Below are 17,057 nucleotides of genomic sequence, written 5' to 3'. Positions count from 1 at the left end.
CTCTTTGAGGACCCAGGGCCCTTTGAGGACTATCAGTGATCTGACAGCGGCGGATGCTTATGGCTGCCCTCCCTCCGCCACTCCCTATCATCATTCCCCTCCATCCCCATGATGTCTGAAAGTTGACATCTGAGTTAAGGTTGCATGAAGGATGTCTACTCACCACCAGGCACCTCCTGGCAGCTGCATGTAGTGTGGTAGCTCTTTTTTGCTCTTGGGCAGCAACTGCCTCCTCCTGGAGTATGTCCAGATCAGTCCTAGGGCTTTTCCCTGCTGGGGCAGTCCAAATCAAGCAAAGTCTGGAGTTCGTATGAGGTGGGAGAGGGGACTGTTTCCCCCTCAGACTGTCTCTGCAGCAGGTTCTCCCTTCCCTCAGGGAAAGATTTATGGGCAGTTGTCTTAGGGAGAGATTCTACCTTCCCTCAGCTCTCCTCTGCTGGAGGAGCAGGTTGCAGGTCTGCTCTCTTCCCTGGGCTGCCACCAAATAAGCTGCTCCCCTTCCTTTTAACTCCTCCTCCAGTTGGTGCGTTTCCTACAGGTGTGGTGGGGACAGGGCTGGCTCAGCCCAGAGGAATTCCTTATCCCCTTGTTGCCCAGTGTGGAGTTTGTACACTCCATCAAACCTTGCTAGCAAAAATTGACTTCACTGTGGTGGCATGGTAGTATGGAATGTCATCCTTTGATACTATAATCCATTTTTTAATGGAAAGTGAGGTAGTCAGCCATGTGCTGAGCTTGTGAATTATGAATTTCCATTAAGAGCTGGTCAGAAAACCAAATTTACATTCCATGGGAAATTCTGACATTTTGAAATTTGTTTTCATTCTGCATCAGAACACAGTCCAAATTTCACATTTCTCACAAAACAGAAATTCTGAGAAATTTTGATTCAGAGACATTAAAATGTTTCATTTTGATAACAGCAAACTGACATAATCAAAATGAAATGTTTTGTTTTGATAGGGTAATTTTGTATAGATAACGTCAGCACATTATGTATAATCTATCATAATTAATACTGTATAACATACAATTTATGATATGAAATGAGAAAGTGAAAACAATTAATTTAGGCTTTTTTCCCCATAGAAAAATTTGTGAAAATCAACAGAGTCCCACCAGACATTTTGATAAAACAGCTTTGTAAGTGAACAACATCTTTCAGAGAAAATTCATATTTTACTAGGTCTATTTTAAAAGTATTTTCCCTTATGACTTTCTCAGTGATTGCTGAGACATTCAAAGTCCATTTGAACAGCCATTCTAGCACAGCTAAGACAGAAACTGAAAGAATTTGTCTTTGGGGGGAAGACATCTCTTAGAGCCCGATTCTGCTTCATTCAAGCCAATGGGGGATTCACAATTGATTTCATTGGCCATCTATCAGCCATCCCAGGAGGTATGGAGTACCAATCTCTATCCTATATACATGGGAACTTTCTGTTATCAGTTACATTTTGTTTCTGGAAGCAAGACCAAGTGGAATGGCATGTAAATTTAGTACCAAGAACATGTCATCTCAACTAAACTTGTAAATTGTGATTACACTTATCTTTAGGAAGTGTTACAAATAGACTTGAGTGCCTCATCAAATTAGTGTCAAATCCATTTCATGGCATGCTGCAATTTATGTTCCACGAAAAGTGAAGAAAAAGACAGCTTTGTAAGTAAACAACATAATTCAAAGAAAAGTCATGTTTTACTTAATGATCATCAAGTGTGGCTTAAAGAACACAAGAGGAACATCCTTTCTGGTTAATAAAGTCATGAAAACAGCAGGTGAGTTTAAGACGTGAACGTGAGTGTTGTCCATGATGCTAGTTGCCTGAGGATTTTGTTTAAACTGTTGGTCAGTGATACTTGTCTCATCCCCTGTTGGGACTTCTATTAACCCTGGCAATGTGACTTGGATACAAACAGCTGTGCAGTGCTTCTGTGAAGTTTGACCTGGTTCTGTAGAGCAAATGCCCTAGTTAGCCGCCCAGTTTATACTAACAATAGGTTAAAATATGTATTCAACCCCATTTTTATCCAGTTTTGGATGCCTACATCTTAACCAATTTCTGGGGCAGTGTGATCTGGATCATAAGGAAAAACCCTGTGACTATTTCTATTTAGGGGCTTCTGTTTGAGGAATAACTAAAGAAACCATTTTGAGGCATTTCTTTCCCTAGGAGTCTTGTGTTTCCCCCTTTTCCTTCCTCTGAACACATTTCTCACTGCCCGGGGGACACAATGGGATACACCCTGGCATCTGTCACCAGATAAACATTATTTCACATTGCCTCTTGTTCATGTTCAGCAGTTGCAGAAATATCATTTGGCTCATCTGTCATTGTGCTGGCATGTAAACATAAATTCAGAAAAAAACACTATTGCTTGTGGCAAATACAATCCATTAATACCTTCTTAGCTACCTTTATGTGCAGTAGCAACCCCCTTGTCATGTTCTGAACACTGGCACAAAAGTACACAACATATAGAATTGATATTCAAGATGAAATGTTCAGGTTACCAGGAATAACATATCTATCTGTTTCTGGGGGTACATGAATGCCCCCCTCCAAACCATTAATGCCTCAGATACATTTATAAAGTATTTTCCTCACATCAACCCTGTGTGGCAGAGAAGCATTATTTTCCCTAATTCTCAGAATCTGAGAGATTATGGGCCTGGGTTTCAGTGACCACTTGCAGCTCCCATTGAACTCAAGCTGTGGGTATTCATCATTAATGAAAATCAGGTCCAACACTTAAACTTTTCAGAAGCACCTAAGTAGCTGAGAAGCTTAAAGCCCATTTTCAAAAGTGGCTTAGGCTCTAAGGAGCCTAAGTCTTGTTGACTTTCAATGAGACTTAGGCACCTAAGTGCCTAAATCACTATTAAAATGGGACTTAGGCCCATAAGTCACTTACACATTTTTAAAACTTTTGCCCTATGGCTATGCCTACATTTGCGAGTGCACAAGGTTACATGCATGTTCTTGTGCCATAACCCCTGTCCTGTCTACAGATGAAGCCATGAAGACCATTCCTGAAGGACCGTCTCGTGCAAGAAAGCTAGCATACCTGAGGGTGCTTAGTATGTACACGCCTCTGCTGTGGCATGGCCCCATACCTGTTTTAAAATGCAGAGCGGATGGGAGCAAGGGGCGTGTAGTGGGTCACTGTTGTCAATAGTCCCACAGGGCCATTCCTACAATGCATTCAACCCTTTGCCACCTGACCCTTATCTAAACATATAAAGGTCCCTGACCCCACCTTGCCAAGGGTAGTAGCAACCTGCACTGTGCACTTCAGAACAGTTCTCTGCTAAAATCTCTTGCTCAGTACAGGAGATCATGGTGTGGTGAGCTCAGAAAAGGTCATAAGTGACCCAAGAGGAGCCACTTGATCTCTGGAGCACACTCAAGTGCAGATCAATATTTAGTCAGAGTGCCTCATTGTCATAGAATATCAGGGTTGGAAGGGACCTTAGGAGGTCAACCCCCTGCTCAAAGCAGGACCAATCCCTGACTAATTTTTTTTTTGCCCCAGATCCCTAAATGGCCCCTTCAGGGGCTGAACTCACAACCCTGGGTTTAGCAGGCCAATGCTCAAACCATTCTTCCTGACTTCACCTGAGTTAGCCAGAGCATTCACTGAACCAGGAGATTTCCCAGAAGCTGAAGGATGCAGGTGTTCACCGGACTCAATCCCACTACTGGGAGTGCATGAAGTGCTTCAAGCTCCTGTACTGGAGGGTGAAGGACTCAAAGAGTTGCTCTGCGAGGGGACATAGCACATGCTCCATCTAAATACCACCAGGTATTCTCCAGTACTGCGAGTACAGAGCCCACAGTCACACATGACCTAGTCCTCAACCCTTCTGGCCTCATCATATGATGAGGGGCAGGGTGAGGAGGAATCCCCAGGAGACCCAGAGAAAAATGAGCACGTGATTCTTCGCCTCTACCCAGTAGACCCCCTTGAGGAAGCTCCCTCTGAGGAGGACCCCTAGCTGTGGCAGGAACCAGAATCCGAGGTTGGTAAGTTACCTTACATCCCCACACACCACAAAATAGCCCCTCTTGTTCTAAGAATACATGCCTGACACCCCAATCCCAATCCTTGCTTCATCCTGACCCTTCATCCTGGTCCATGAGCAGGCCAGGGCTGTAAATCAGATTTTATTGAAATCTCATGATCCACTGTAAAGTATTAGCAGAAGTTATAACAGTATTAACAAGCAGACTCTGTGCCCCTGTGTGTTGGCATGTTTGCCAGCCAGCACTCCAAATAGTGATAGTCCCTGGGCCAAGCCAACCAGAGAAAAGGAATAGAGGGAGGGTCAGGTTCTGAAAGGGCCCTGATGGGGAAAGAACAGTTCTTTTTAGATATATACACACATATACACACACACATACACTTGCTCAAAGATCCCAAACCTTCCTCCCCTTGCACACAAGAGTCATGGGGGGGAAGGGAGAGGGGTTGGTGGCTTGGGTGCATGTCTGGGAAGTGAAGGAAAATCAACTGTTTGTTCAAGGAAAGTCAGAGCAGCCTATTCTCCCTGTGACCATTGGAAATACTTATTACCATTCCCAGTCCCTGGTGTGTGGACTCTCCCTGTGCCAAGCCACTCTGCAGAAGCCATGAGAAGTGGGGATGGGCGAAGGATCCACCCCAGCCGATGCACAAACACAATGCCATGTCCCTCAGCAATGGAGAAGTTGTGGTGTTAAAAGTTCAGTAAAGAAACTATGCTTCCATACTGACTTTGTTTCTCTGTGCCTTTCAATACTGTTTTCTGGACATGCAGCCAGACTTTCTGGCAATGCACTGAGGGCTAGCAGGTGGATAGATTTTGTCTACAGTTCTCTGTTCCTCTTCCACAGAAACTCCATCTGTTAACATAGAATACAGTCAACTTCCTCTTGAATTGTCACCCAGTCCTGTAAGCACAAGTCATCAAATTTTTGGTGTAGCAGAAATTCAAGCTTGATCTTCAAGTTTAACAGCGGGGCAAATGTGCTTGATCAACCTTCACAGCTTACCAAACCCCTCCATTCAACTATATGATCTGTCTCTGCCCCAGGTGGCCAGATATCCTCTGTGGTACTGGAAAGCCACTTCTCTTTTCCATCCCTGTACCTTCACAACTGCTATGTTCTCCATGTGATGAACAGCCTTTAAAGAACAGAAAGGTGACTTGGCCCTACCCCTGAAGGAACCCAACTCCACCCCAAGCAGTTCATCTGTGTACTGTTAACATTACAACATTTTATGCAGGTATCTTACCCTTTTTCACCTCAGCTCCTTCCTCATGGGCTGCAAAAGTAGTCTGAAGGCAGGAGGCTGTAACAGCTGTATTCCTTGGATTTAAAAAAGTATCAGTATATGTAGGGGGATTTAGGTACCTTCCAAATAAAAATGAAATATGTTACTTTTGTGTTTGACTTGGCAGGACACTCTGATGCTGAGGGAGAACCCATTCCACCAGGAGAGGCACTGCAGAGATAGCAGAGGAAGATACCAAAGGACTCTGGAAGACCTGCTTGTTGCCATAGACAGAAGGAGTCAGGAGCAATTGGACTTTCTTAAGGCAAGGGGGATCAGGCTCTGAGGCAGGATGAGGCATTCCTGCAAATGGAGACAGCACAGACAATGGGAGCCTGCATACAGGGAAAGGGATCATAAAGTCCCTAGTCCAATTGACAGCAGAATGCTTTTGAGGCCTTACCATCACCATTGCTGCTGCTCCATTCTTGGAACAGGCAGTTCCCCCCACACACACCTACAGCGGCATGCTGTTGAAGCAGTGAATCCCCCTAGTCCCAGCAGGGAGGAGCATGCTGGACTACCGCCACAAAATACTCTACTGTGCTAAGTCCCCAAACCCCACATAGCAGATGTCCTTGTTTGTTGCCCCACAAAATATTCTGTGGGAGTTTCCTCCTTATCAGGTTGAGGGGGAGGGGAAGAGCAAGGAGTTGTATCCACAGAAAGTAATGTTTGCCCGCTTCTGAGGGAATTTGGCTGCCTTCTTTTTTTTATTCATTTGTTCTTGTTGCAAACTGTTCTAGCTCTATGTTTCCTGTATGTTTGTAAACAAAACTTACTGTTCACTTCACTTGTGTGTGCACCTTCTTTTCTGAGTATGATCAACGTAATACTTCCCAGAGGCTTGGGATGAGGTAGCAGGATTCACACACCACATGACAGTGTGATTTCTGTGAAAGTCTGGTGCCGTGGAAATGCTAACAATACCATCCCTCCCACAACTGCTTCTCCCCCAGTGCTTCAGCCATGATTTTGGTAATATTTTTTAAAATGATCATGGCGATGATGTATGTTGTGAAATAACTGTTGCTGGCCAAAGCATTCCCATGAAAACCAGAGACAAGCTAACAGAAACATCATTATGGCTTTGTTTATAATTAAGTGAGAATATAGACAAAGGATTCAAAAAGTATCAGTTAACATACCTGGCACCGAGAGCTTTACTGACTCTCCCACTCCACCAAAAGTTACACTGGCAACCACAGGCGTAATCATGCCAGGAGCGCAATCATGCACAGCATCTAATAAGAGCTCTGAGATGCTGTGTCAGGCAGAATTGTAAGGATTGTATTAAGTCCTCCCAAAGCCTTACAGAACTGTTTTTGAATTATCATAACAATGCTTAAGAGCTCCCATAAACTAACCTGAAACAGAGTATTTAACATGAAACGAAAACAATGATCAATGGTGGCATTAAAATTCTCCTTAGCACAAAACAATGGCCAAAGGTTAACCTTGCAGGTCCTCGCCCCAGTTGCGTTTGGTTATTATATTAGCTACTGGGGACCAAAACCCACCAAGGTTTCTCACAACAGAAGTATGTGGCACTGGTCTGTTGAGCTTGCCAGGCAGCGTCACAGTGTCACAATAGTGTGCCTCAACCCCATCCCAATTCACCTTCTGGCTGCATTTAGGAGGAAACGTGAGCTGCCTAGTTCTACATGATGTATCCAAAACATTAGGAATAAAAAGTTTTTTCTCCATCTTTCTTATTTGCTCTTCACTAAGTAGTTCAGAAGTATGACTTGGAGGAAAGGAATAAAAAGATTAGTAGGTACTGGGTTTTAGTATTCAAATAATGGATTCTTGCTTGACCTCCAAGCAGCATTTTTCAAACATATAATACTGGAGGGGAAATTCCATTTGATTATGTTGTGTGATAAATTTAATACATTTTTGCTACTATATGGCAGATATATATGTGGCAGATTTCTCTCATTCTGATACTGTGGACACTAAACATTGACCACTAGAATAAATCTCACCACAACAGGGAGGTCTCTTGTACACATATCGTGCAACCTCTCTTGCATGCCTTGGAATGAAACAGATTTTCCCCAATGCACCAGAATCTTTGTTTCAAACCCATCATGGCAACTACTCACAGGCTATATACCAAAACGTGAATTTAGAGCAAAATCCTGAAGCCTCGAGTCAGGCCTAAACTCATATGCAGAGGGAGGACCACTTATACCTGGCTCTTATCTCTTCAATGTGGAAGGAGTGTTTTGGAGGCAGGTCTGAGCATTGTCCTCCACTCACCTCCAGACCCCACAGTGGGTGCTCCATGGGTCTGGGAACCAGATGGGAGAGTGGGCAGAGGCTGGGCAGTCAAAGAGAAGGAAAAGGTGGACTGGGACAAGGCCAGAGAGACAAAACAGTGTCCTCATGATAGTCTCATGAAGCTTAAGCAGAAAATATGATGTAGTCTCTTTTCTACAGAGCCCTTTTGTTTTCTCAGGGACAGCTACATTCCAAGAGAGGGCCAAATGGAGCAGCACTCCTAAAGAGTATCTAAAGAGAGCTTCAGCACTGGTTATTGTGCAATGCATGTGGATCACTAGAGGTGGACTTGGTGGTCTATTTCACAAAGAGCAAACCCTGACCTCCCAATGGAGCAACAAGGGAGGAATTCCATGTAGACATTCTCTCCTGAGCCCTTTCCTGTGAGTTTTTTCCATAAGAAGGGGTGATCTAGCTCTTTTACTTAACTCAGTGCAGAACTAAGGGGACCCAACCTTGGATAGCTTGTGTGAGATCTGACAAGATCACAGCCTGAGCCATTATGGCTGTTGTAAGTTAATTACTTCAGTGTTTTCCAATATATATATATATATATATATCAATAAAGCCAACTTTTTTTTCTGCAGCACCATCGCAACATTGCAGGGGTCAAGCATACTTTTTCATAAGAAAAGATAAAGATTTAAAATTTATAGACAATCCAATAAAGTGAATACAAAAACATGGGTGCAGTCTTTTGCATTGGATGCAATGAGAACCATGCAAACTTCTGAACAACCGTTACTATCATGTTCACTGATTATTTATATGGGCACATGCAAATTTTTAATTATCAAATTTAACCAATCATATTTGGTCCTGAAATAGCATTTTAATTGCACCTGTACTTCCAGCTATTTGATCAAGATGGGTTAGAGCCTGTCAAATGAAAAACAGGGCTACTTCCCCTGCAGAGGAGAAATACAGCATGGTGGCCTGGTGTGCAGCATTAGGAGTTCCTTCTGATGGAGTATTTGCAACACAAGTCATGAATCAGGTATATAAGTCCAGTCACCTGCAACATATAGAATGCAATTCTGTCCACAGTAGAGTGCCAGTCAACAACTACTCATTAGTCACCAGGCAGCATTCCAACTCCCCTGCCTGGCCAGATCTGCTGAGAATGAATTACTTGTGACATTCTCCTGTTAATTAGCCTCTGTGCCTGTGATTAGGCATTTGGCATGTCAGATGCCCTACATTTTGAAATGAAAACAGGAAGTGTTCCTGTCTAAGAGGGTTACCTTGTTGACATGAGTGACATCATTACCATCTGGGTCATATAAGATCTGTGTAATGTCATGAAACTCTCTCATGACTTGCAGTTGGTGCTGCCCGTGATGGGAGGTGGAATGACTGATGAAATTATAATAATGAATGGTCTTGACAGTGGCCTCAGAAACTATTTTGTGCATGTGGTGGCAGCAGACAAGCTTCTAATCCCCATGGTGTATCCAGATGACTCCTTGATAGGTGCCTGTTGCCAGGATCATTTGGGCAAATTTGATATCTTTTTAATTTCATGAGCAATATTTTGTCCAGATCTACTCTGCAGGCTTCCAATTTATTCTCCAACATCTTGATCATCTGAAAGTTCTCACAACCAAATCTACTTCCTTTCCTGGATAGAGCATTTTTATTGCTACTCCTTTTAATGAGTGAACTCACAAATTTTTGCAGATCAATCTTTTTGAGAGCAAATGTTATCCATACCCTGCTGGTGCTTAATTTTACTGGGTCATTCTCTTTGTTAGGAGAGATTAATAGTTTATCTTAAATCTTCCTGAAAACATTTGATCTTTCTAGATACATTTCCAAACAAGAAGGATGGCACATATTTTTGTCCAATTTATCTTTCATCAAATAGACCTCACATTATTCTTGTAACTTGAAGTTTGCATATGGAATTTAATTCAAACTCCTAACCAGATGGAGTTTCTGTCATCAGGGGGTTATGGATTTCTCAAAGCCTGGTTGCACAATATAAACAGAAGGATGCTAGTTCCACAGTGAGCAATGTTATGAGACATAAACTGTCTTATTACATAAATAATTCAGCAGAAAAATATCCCCTATATTAGAAGCAACAGGTCTGTTTAGATTAGTTTCCCTGAAGAAGAAAGAAGATTCAGGACCTGATTTTAACTCAGCAAAGAACACAAAAGAACACAAAGCAGAGCATACATTTCAACAGTTTAAGTTTGTAGATGAAACTGAAATCTGAATGTCAAATTATTTAATTGTAATGTTGTAGTATTAGAACATACATATTCATTGTACATCCAGCTGGCAAACTCTCTGTTCATTCAATTTCATGTGCAGCATAAGGAAATTTTCATTGAAGTAATAATTACTCACCTTGGTAAACACTCACTGACATAAATTCAACCACCCATTGTTTAGTTGTTCACCAATGTGAGGAAAGATCTCACAAAACTGGCCCACAGAAGTTTGAGACAGTAATATCCTGACTCCTTCGGTCATCTAGTTTCTCTCTATTTTACTAGATTATCATAATCCAGTTGTGTCTTGTGAAAAACTTCTATTACTCTATTATTTCCCGGAAACAAGGCTGTCAAGCAGGGGTGGCTCTAGGCATTTTGCCACCCCAAGCACGGCAGGCAGGCTGCCTTCGGTGGCTTGCCTGCGGAGGGTCCGCTGGTCCCGCGGCTTCGACGGACCTCCCTCAGGCGTGCCTGCCAGAGGTCCTCCGAAGCCGCGGGATCAGCGGACCCTCCGCAGGCACACCTGAGGGAGGTCCGCCGAAGCCGCGGGACCAGCGGACCCTCCGCAGGCAAGCCGCCGAAGGCAGCCTGCCTGCTGCCCTCATGGCGCCGGCAGAGCACCCCCCACGGCTTGCCGCCCCAAGCATGCGCTTGGCGTGCTGGGGCCTGGAGCCGCCCCGGCTATCAAGCTGTCTGGAGTGGCTCACATTTGCAAGTGCCAATCTTAGAGCAGACTGTCAGAAAAGGGCAGACACCCCAAACTGGTGATATATTCCATAATTAGATTTCATCAAGCCATTAACAAAATGTGAACTTTTGGAACACTATACCAGTCTTACCATGGAGTCACAGACCGTCTCATTAGCCTCTTCTTGGCACCCAGACAAACTGAACTTTGTGATAAAAGGTTATTAACACCTCCCCTCCCCACCCCCCAAAAAATCACACCACATCAGGTTTCTTCCAGTCCTGAGAGACCAGTCACTTACCTCAGATAAATTGATACTCCAGATCTTACGATGCTGGCAGTCAATTCTATAGTAAACTAACTACAGGTTTATTAGCTAAGAGAAGAGAATGAGAATTATTGAGAGGTTAAAGTAGATAAAATATAACAACATCTGAGTCAAAGTTTGTAAGTCCAAAATGATAGCAGAGATGTAGTAATCTTCCAGTTTCCCAAAAGTCTTCTCATTGCCACCCACAGTAACTCTGTGCTTTGCATCTGGTACACTTCTCTGTAAGAATCCAAGACTGTTCAGAGATAAAGGATCTTCCTTTGAATCAGCATTTATAGTTTCTTCTTCAGACAACAGTCTGATAAGTGTTTTTACTCACACAATGGCCAATTGCTTTGAATTAAGCACACTTCTTCATTTGAGTATTTAGTCACAGGGATACACATAGTATGAATGTCTGCCATTACATTATAATAGGAATAAATAAGTGAAAATAATACAAGTAACTTTCCATTAGTTTTCATGAAGTTCTAACACCTGAATACACATTTACATTAACACACACTTTGAGGTGGGGTTATTTAATTACCAGGCATGCATAATGTAAATGTAATGTAATAGTAAACAACAGGATAGAGATAGGCAAAAACAATACAATTAATATCTCCTTTGATCTCTATTAACACACAAGTGAATTGGCCTGAATATATATACTCCTTAACTCTTTTGATATTCACACATAAGTGAATTGGACCTATGGCTCTGGCCTGAGCTAGTCTGTCAGTGTCACAAAGACATAATCACAATGGAAGATAATACAAGTGTCATTCAAATGAATGAAACCAAAATTTCATTCTTTCTAATATGGAAAAAATTAAACTTTTGCCCAAGTTGTACATGTTCCTTTTTTATTATTTCCTCTTGTATATCAATTTTAAGAAAGACTGAAGAAAAATGAAAAAGGTCTTAATTCAAACAAACTTTTATACAATAAGGCCAATTTTAATAATCCACAAATGTCCATTCTAGTTCTGAAAAATGTATACCACCAGAGGGAGTTAGGAGACAACTTTTTCAGAGAAAATACTGGATACAAAACTTTTGTTAATACTATCGGTCATGCCACTGCAAGTTTTCTTTTCCACAAAAAAATCTTATTTTTTCAGAATTTATTAATCAGCTTAATTAACAAAAATTCTGTTAACAGTGTAAAGTATATCACAGTAACATTGGGAGTCTGATATAAACCTCTCAGAACAAGGATATTCAGAGTTTAGGACAGAATACTTTTCTTCTAAGGTGTTTCAGAGGATGGGGTGATCTTAAAAAACCCTTAACTCTTCTATGAAAGTAGGATCAAAGGCTATTTTTAAAACAAACTAGGGAGACTAATGTTAGGTTCCTACATCCACACTTAAGTGTGTGGCATGATTTTCAGATGTACACAGTACTCAGCAGCTCCCACTGAAATCCCAGAGTGTTTGAGGAATCTTTTCACACAGCAGCACACTTTACAAATTAGGGGCAGTGACCCCCTGAAGATCCTGCATTAGAACATTTGGAGAAGTCACCTTGTGCCCCCAAAGACAGGAGAATGGCTCATCTGGTCCCAGGATGAAGAGTGGATAGGCTGATGAGTGCGACCTTGAAGACATCTTTGTTAAACTGGAGGGCTACTGGGGTCTGTGGAAGATAGGAGGGACTGAATATGAAGTTAACATTTTCCCTTTGCACGTTCAAATTAATTGCATTCTCACTCTAAGTGAATGTACAGGGCTGGACAGTTTCCATTCTTTGTGAATCAAACCTACATAGTTCATTTTGTAAAGTTCTCATGAGCTGAAACTCACAGGGCTTGCACACATCCAGCTGGACTCGTCCTGAGCCTTAATGGCTGCTGCAGAGGCAGACCAGACAGTCAGAAAAGTTAAAGCGACTAGCTTAAACATATGTAGCTACCTCTCTCCTTTCTGTGGGAACAGAGTGGGCTGATTCCCACAGTATTATAGTATTATAGTATTAAAGTAAGAAATCTTCTAATATTTGTCTTGAACATTGATACATCTTACATTTACTTCAATTTAATATCCAAATTAGGGCTGTCAATTAATTGCAGTTAACTCATGCGATTAACTCAAAAAAATTAATAGCGATTAAAAAAATTAATTGTGATTAATTGCAGTTTTAATCACACTGTTAAATAATAATAGAATGGCAATTGAAATGTATAAAATATTTTGGATGTTTTTCTGCATTTTCAAATAAATTGATCTCAGTTACAACACCGAATGCAGAGTGTACAGTGCTCACTTTATATTATTTTTATTACAAATTTTTGCACTGTAAAAATGATAAACAAAATAGTATTTTTCAATTTACCTCATAAAAGTACTGTCCTGCAATTTCTTTATCATGAAAGAGAAACTTACAAATGTGTTTTTGTTACATAACTTCACTAAAAAACAAAACAATGTAAAAATTTTAGAGCCTTATTTTCTTATTTACGTCACCTGAAAGTAAGAACAGGCATTTGCATGGCACTTTTGTATCTGGCATTGCAAGGTATTTATGTGCCAGATATGCTAAACATTCATATGCCCCTTCGTGCTTTGGCCACCATTCCAGAAGACATGCTTCTATGCTGATGACGGTCGTTAAAGAAATAATGTGTTAATTAAATTTGACTGAGTTATGGCAGTGTCAGATGATGACCCACCATATATTGTTCATTTTAAGAACACTTTCACTGCAGATTTGACAAAACGCAAAGAAGGTACCAATGTGAGATTTAAAAAAAATAGCTACAGTACTCGACCCAAGGTTTAAGAATCTGAAGTGTCTTCTAAAATCTGAGAGGGATGAGGTGTGGAGCTGCTTTCAGAAGTCTTAAAAGAGCAACACTCTGATGCTGAAACTACAGAACCTGAACCACCAAAAAAGAAAATCAACCTTCTGCTGGTGGCATCTGACTCAAATGATGAAAACAAACATGCATTGGTCCACATTGCTTTGGATCATTATGGAGTGGAACCCATCATCAGCATGGACGCATGTTCCCTGGAATGGTGGTTGAAGCATGAAGTGACATATGAATTTTTAGCGCATCTGGCACATAAATATCTTGTGATGCCAGCTACCCCAGTGCCATTCGAACGTCTATTCTCACTTTCAGGTGACATTGTAAACAAGAAGCGGGCAGCATTATCTCCTGCAAATGTAAACAAACTTGTTTGAGCGACTGGCTGAAAAAGAAATAGGCTCTAAAGTTTTATATGGTTTTATTTTTGAATGCAGTTATTTTTAGTACATAATTTTACATTGGTAAGTTCAACTTTCACAATAAAGAGATTGCACTACACTACTTGTATTAAGTTAATTGAAAAATACTATTTCTTTTCTTTTTTACAGTGCAAATATTTGTAATAAAGACTAAATAAAACGTGAGCTCTTCGTATTCTGTTTTGTAATTGAAATCAATATATTTGCAAATGTAGAAAAACATCCAAAATATTTAAATGGTATTCTATTATTAACAGTGCAAGTAATATTTTTAATCATTTGACAGCCCTAATTCATATCTTAAATAAAATTGCTACACATGAAAATAATGTCATTTGGTATAATTTTGAATGGTGCAACAGCTGTAGTTCTTAACTAGCCCCTCAGAAAAAGAATTTATTTTCAGCTAAGATTTGAAAAAAAATTCAATTTTTTACATTCCAGGATCTGAATGGTAATTTTTCAACATTACAGTTCACTATACAAATATAATAATCTTTTTTTCAGTTTGCTAAATGTGTCCACCAGATGGCACTGATTGCCTAATGTCACATTTTTCCTTAGGAAAAATTACAATTTTTGCATAACAGCTGCTTTGAAAAAAACTTGAGAACAACAGAGTTCCACACATCTTCGAAGGATACACTGAAATTAATATGATTTTGCCTTTATCCTCCCTTTTGGAAAAAACAACATATATAATCATCATATCTCAATAACTTTAAATTATATAAACATACAAAGAAGGTATAAATGGCATTTATTTTCTCAGTATGAATCCAGACATGGGGGCAGAACTAAGTTCTAAGTGCTCAGCAGAACGATTTGGAGATTCCTATAAACAGGGATGTGTGAATGTGGGGGGAGGTCCATAGCTCACGGAAGGCTGAGCACAAAGTTAGTGATGAAGTCCCTGACTCAGCATGTAAGCACATAGCTTTGAACACATGCTTAAGTCCCCAGGAAGTCACTGAAATTATTTGTATGACTGTAGTGCTTAGGAGCCCTAGTCATGGAGCAGGACCTTATTGTTTTGGATGCTGCACAAGCACAGAATACATAAAACAGGCAGACCTTTATGAAACTAAAGCTGTGCAAGTGCTTTGATGAATGAGCGTATATCAACTGCCTACTCCGTATAAGCAGAACATTGTGAAAATGAACATAGTCATTTCCTCTGTACAAATGTTGTCATCTGTGTGTGGTCCATGTCCTTGTTTGACAGTGTCTTAGATGGTCTCAAAGGTGGCAATAACTTTTTGAGTAAAAGAGAAGAAGTTAGGATGGGTTGGAGTTGTTGTTGTTGCAGCTGTTCTTAACATTCAATCCCGGTTCATCCCAAGTGGTGTTTGGGTTTCAGCTGGAGCTGGTAGGGCTGGCAGTGTCAGCAGGGTCTCTCTCTCTCTCTCTGATCTGGTCTGGTCAGGACATCTCTCAAGATCAGGATGATGAAGGTCTGTGGTCCCAGGAAATGGTGAAGGTGGCAGCCATGAATCTGCAGCTCACTCCAGTAGCCTCCATCTGCTATTTTTGTATTTCCCCTCCAAGATCTCCTTCTTTCAGGACCCCAAAAGGGAGTGATGGATACAAGAGTCCAACCCCTCGTTATTTTTTCCACTAATTAGGCCTAATATTTGACACACATATTTTGGTTCATTAACATGTGGTTCCACATCTTCTGTTTTTAGCAAGCATGATTTTACTGAAGACCTTGAATTAGATTAATGTGGTATTTTTGTTCAGACTGATTCAGTCTCTCTGTCTGGTTTTCTAGCACTTGCTCATAACATTCATTTATTGAAAACAACTTGACCTATTTTCCATGGTTAATTTCCAAGCAGGCAAAAATTGCAGGTTATTGTGACATTTTATGAACTTGCACATACTTTTTATATTTCAGCTTACAGGTGGGGTAAATTTTTAGGTCCAGTAATCACAACAGGACATAAATATTAATTTGACTGCTTTTTCTATATCATTTTTAGGATCAAAGAATGAATCTATCCCTCCAATTTAAAAAAAGGCAAATATTTAATAGTTTGTCTCTCCGTCATATTCCCTCTGGCTCTTTCTATTGGTCCCTCCCTTTCAATACTGCAGTGTCCTTATTCATTTCTTACTAAGGCAAAATTCCCATTGAAGTCAGGGGGATTTAGTACATGGGTCACAAGAGAACTGGTCAAGATTTCAGAAAGAGATGGGGTTTTGGTAAAAACAAAAATTGACACCAAAAAATGTTGTTTTCCAAAGATAAACCAGAAACTCATCCCCATTATATTTTTGTTAATTTTTTAACTGAAAATGATTTTAAAACCAAAAATGGATTTTGAAACCCCCAATGTTTTAAATTGGAAACCAATTTTTTTAGCACCCCCCTTCCCCCTATTTTTGTTTGTTTGAGTATTTCAGTGAGGGGGGAAAAACATTTTAAAATGATGGGAAATGTCAACAAAAACTAAAATTATTTCCCATGAAAAATAATTGGTGTTGTTAGTAACTCTAGTCACTAACCTTGCTAGTCAGTAGTTAGGAGACCTGGCCTCTCTTCCTGGTTGTGCCATTGATGAGCTACATGACCTTGGGCAAGTGTTGTCACCTGTCTATTTACTGTTCACTCTTGGTGACAGGGACGTCACTCACTATGTTTGCATAGTGTTAAGCATACTGGAATCCCACTCTCAGTTAGGGCCTCTGGGTGCTACTCTAATAAATAACAATAAAAATAACAAATTCAATTATCAGAGGTGTAGCGATGTTAGTCTGGATCTGTAAAAGCAGCAAGAAGTCCTGTGGCACCTTATAGACTAACAGACGTATTGGAGCATGAGCTTTCGTGGGTGCATCCACTTCAGTCGGATGCATGTAGTGGAAATTTCCAGAGGCAGGTATAAGTATGCAATCAAGAATCAGGCTAGAGATAACGAGGTTAGTTCAATCAGGGAGGATGAGGACCTCTTCTAGCAGTTGAGGTGTGAACACCAAGGGAGGA

Source organism: Mauremys mutica, chromosome 2 (genome assembly GCF_020497125.1).
Source record: "Mauremys mutica isolate MM-2020 ecotype Southern chromosome 2, ASM2049712v1, whole genome shotgun sequence".
Taxonomy (NCBI): Eukaryota; Metazoa; Chordata; order Testudines; family Geoemydidae; genus Mauremys; species Mauremys mutica.
The sequence above is the reverse complement of the archived record's forward strand: the minus strand, read 5'-3'. Positions refer to the sequence as shown.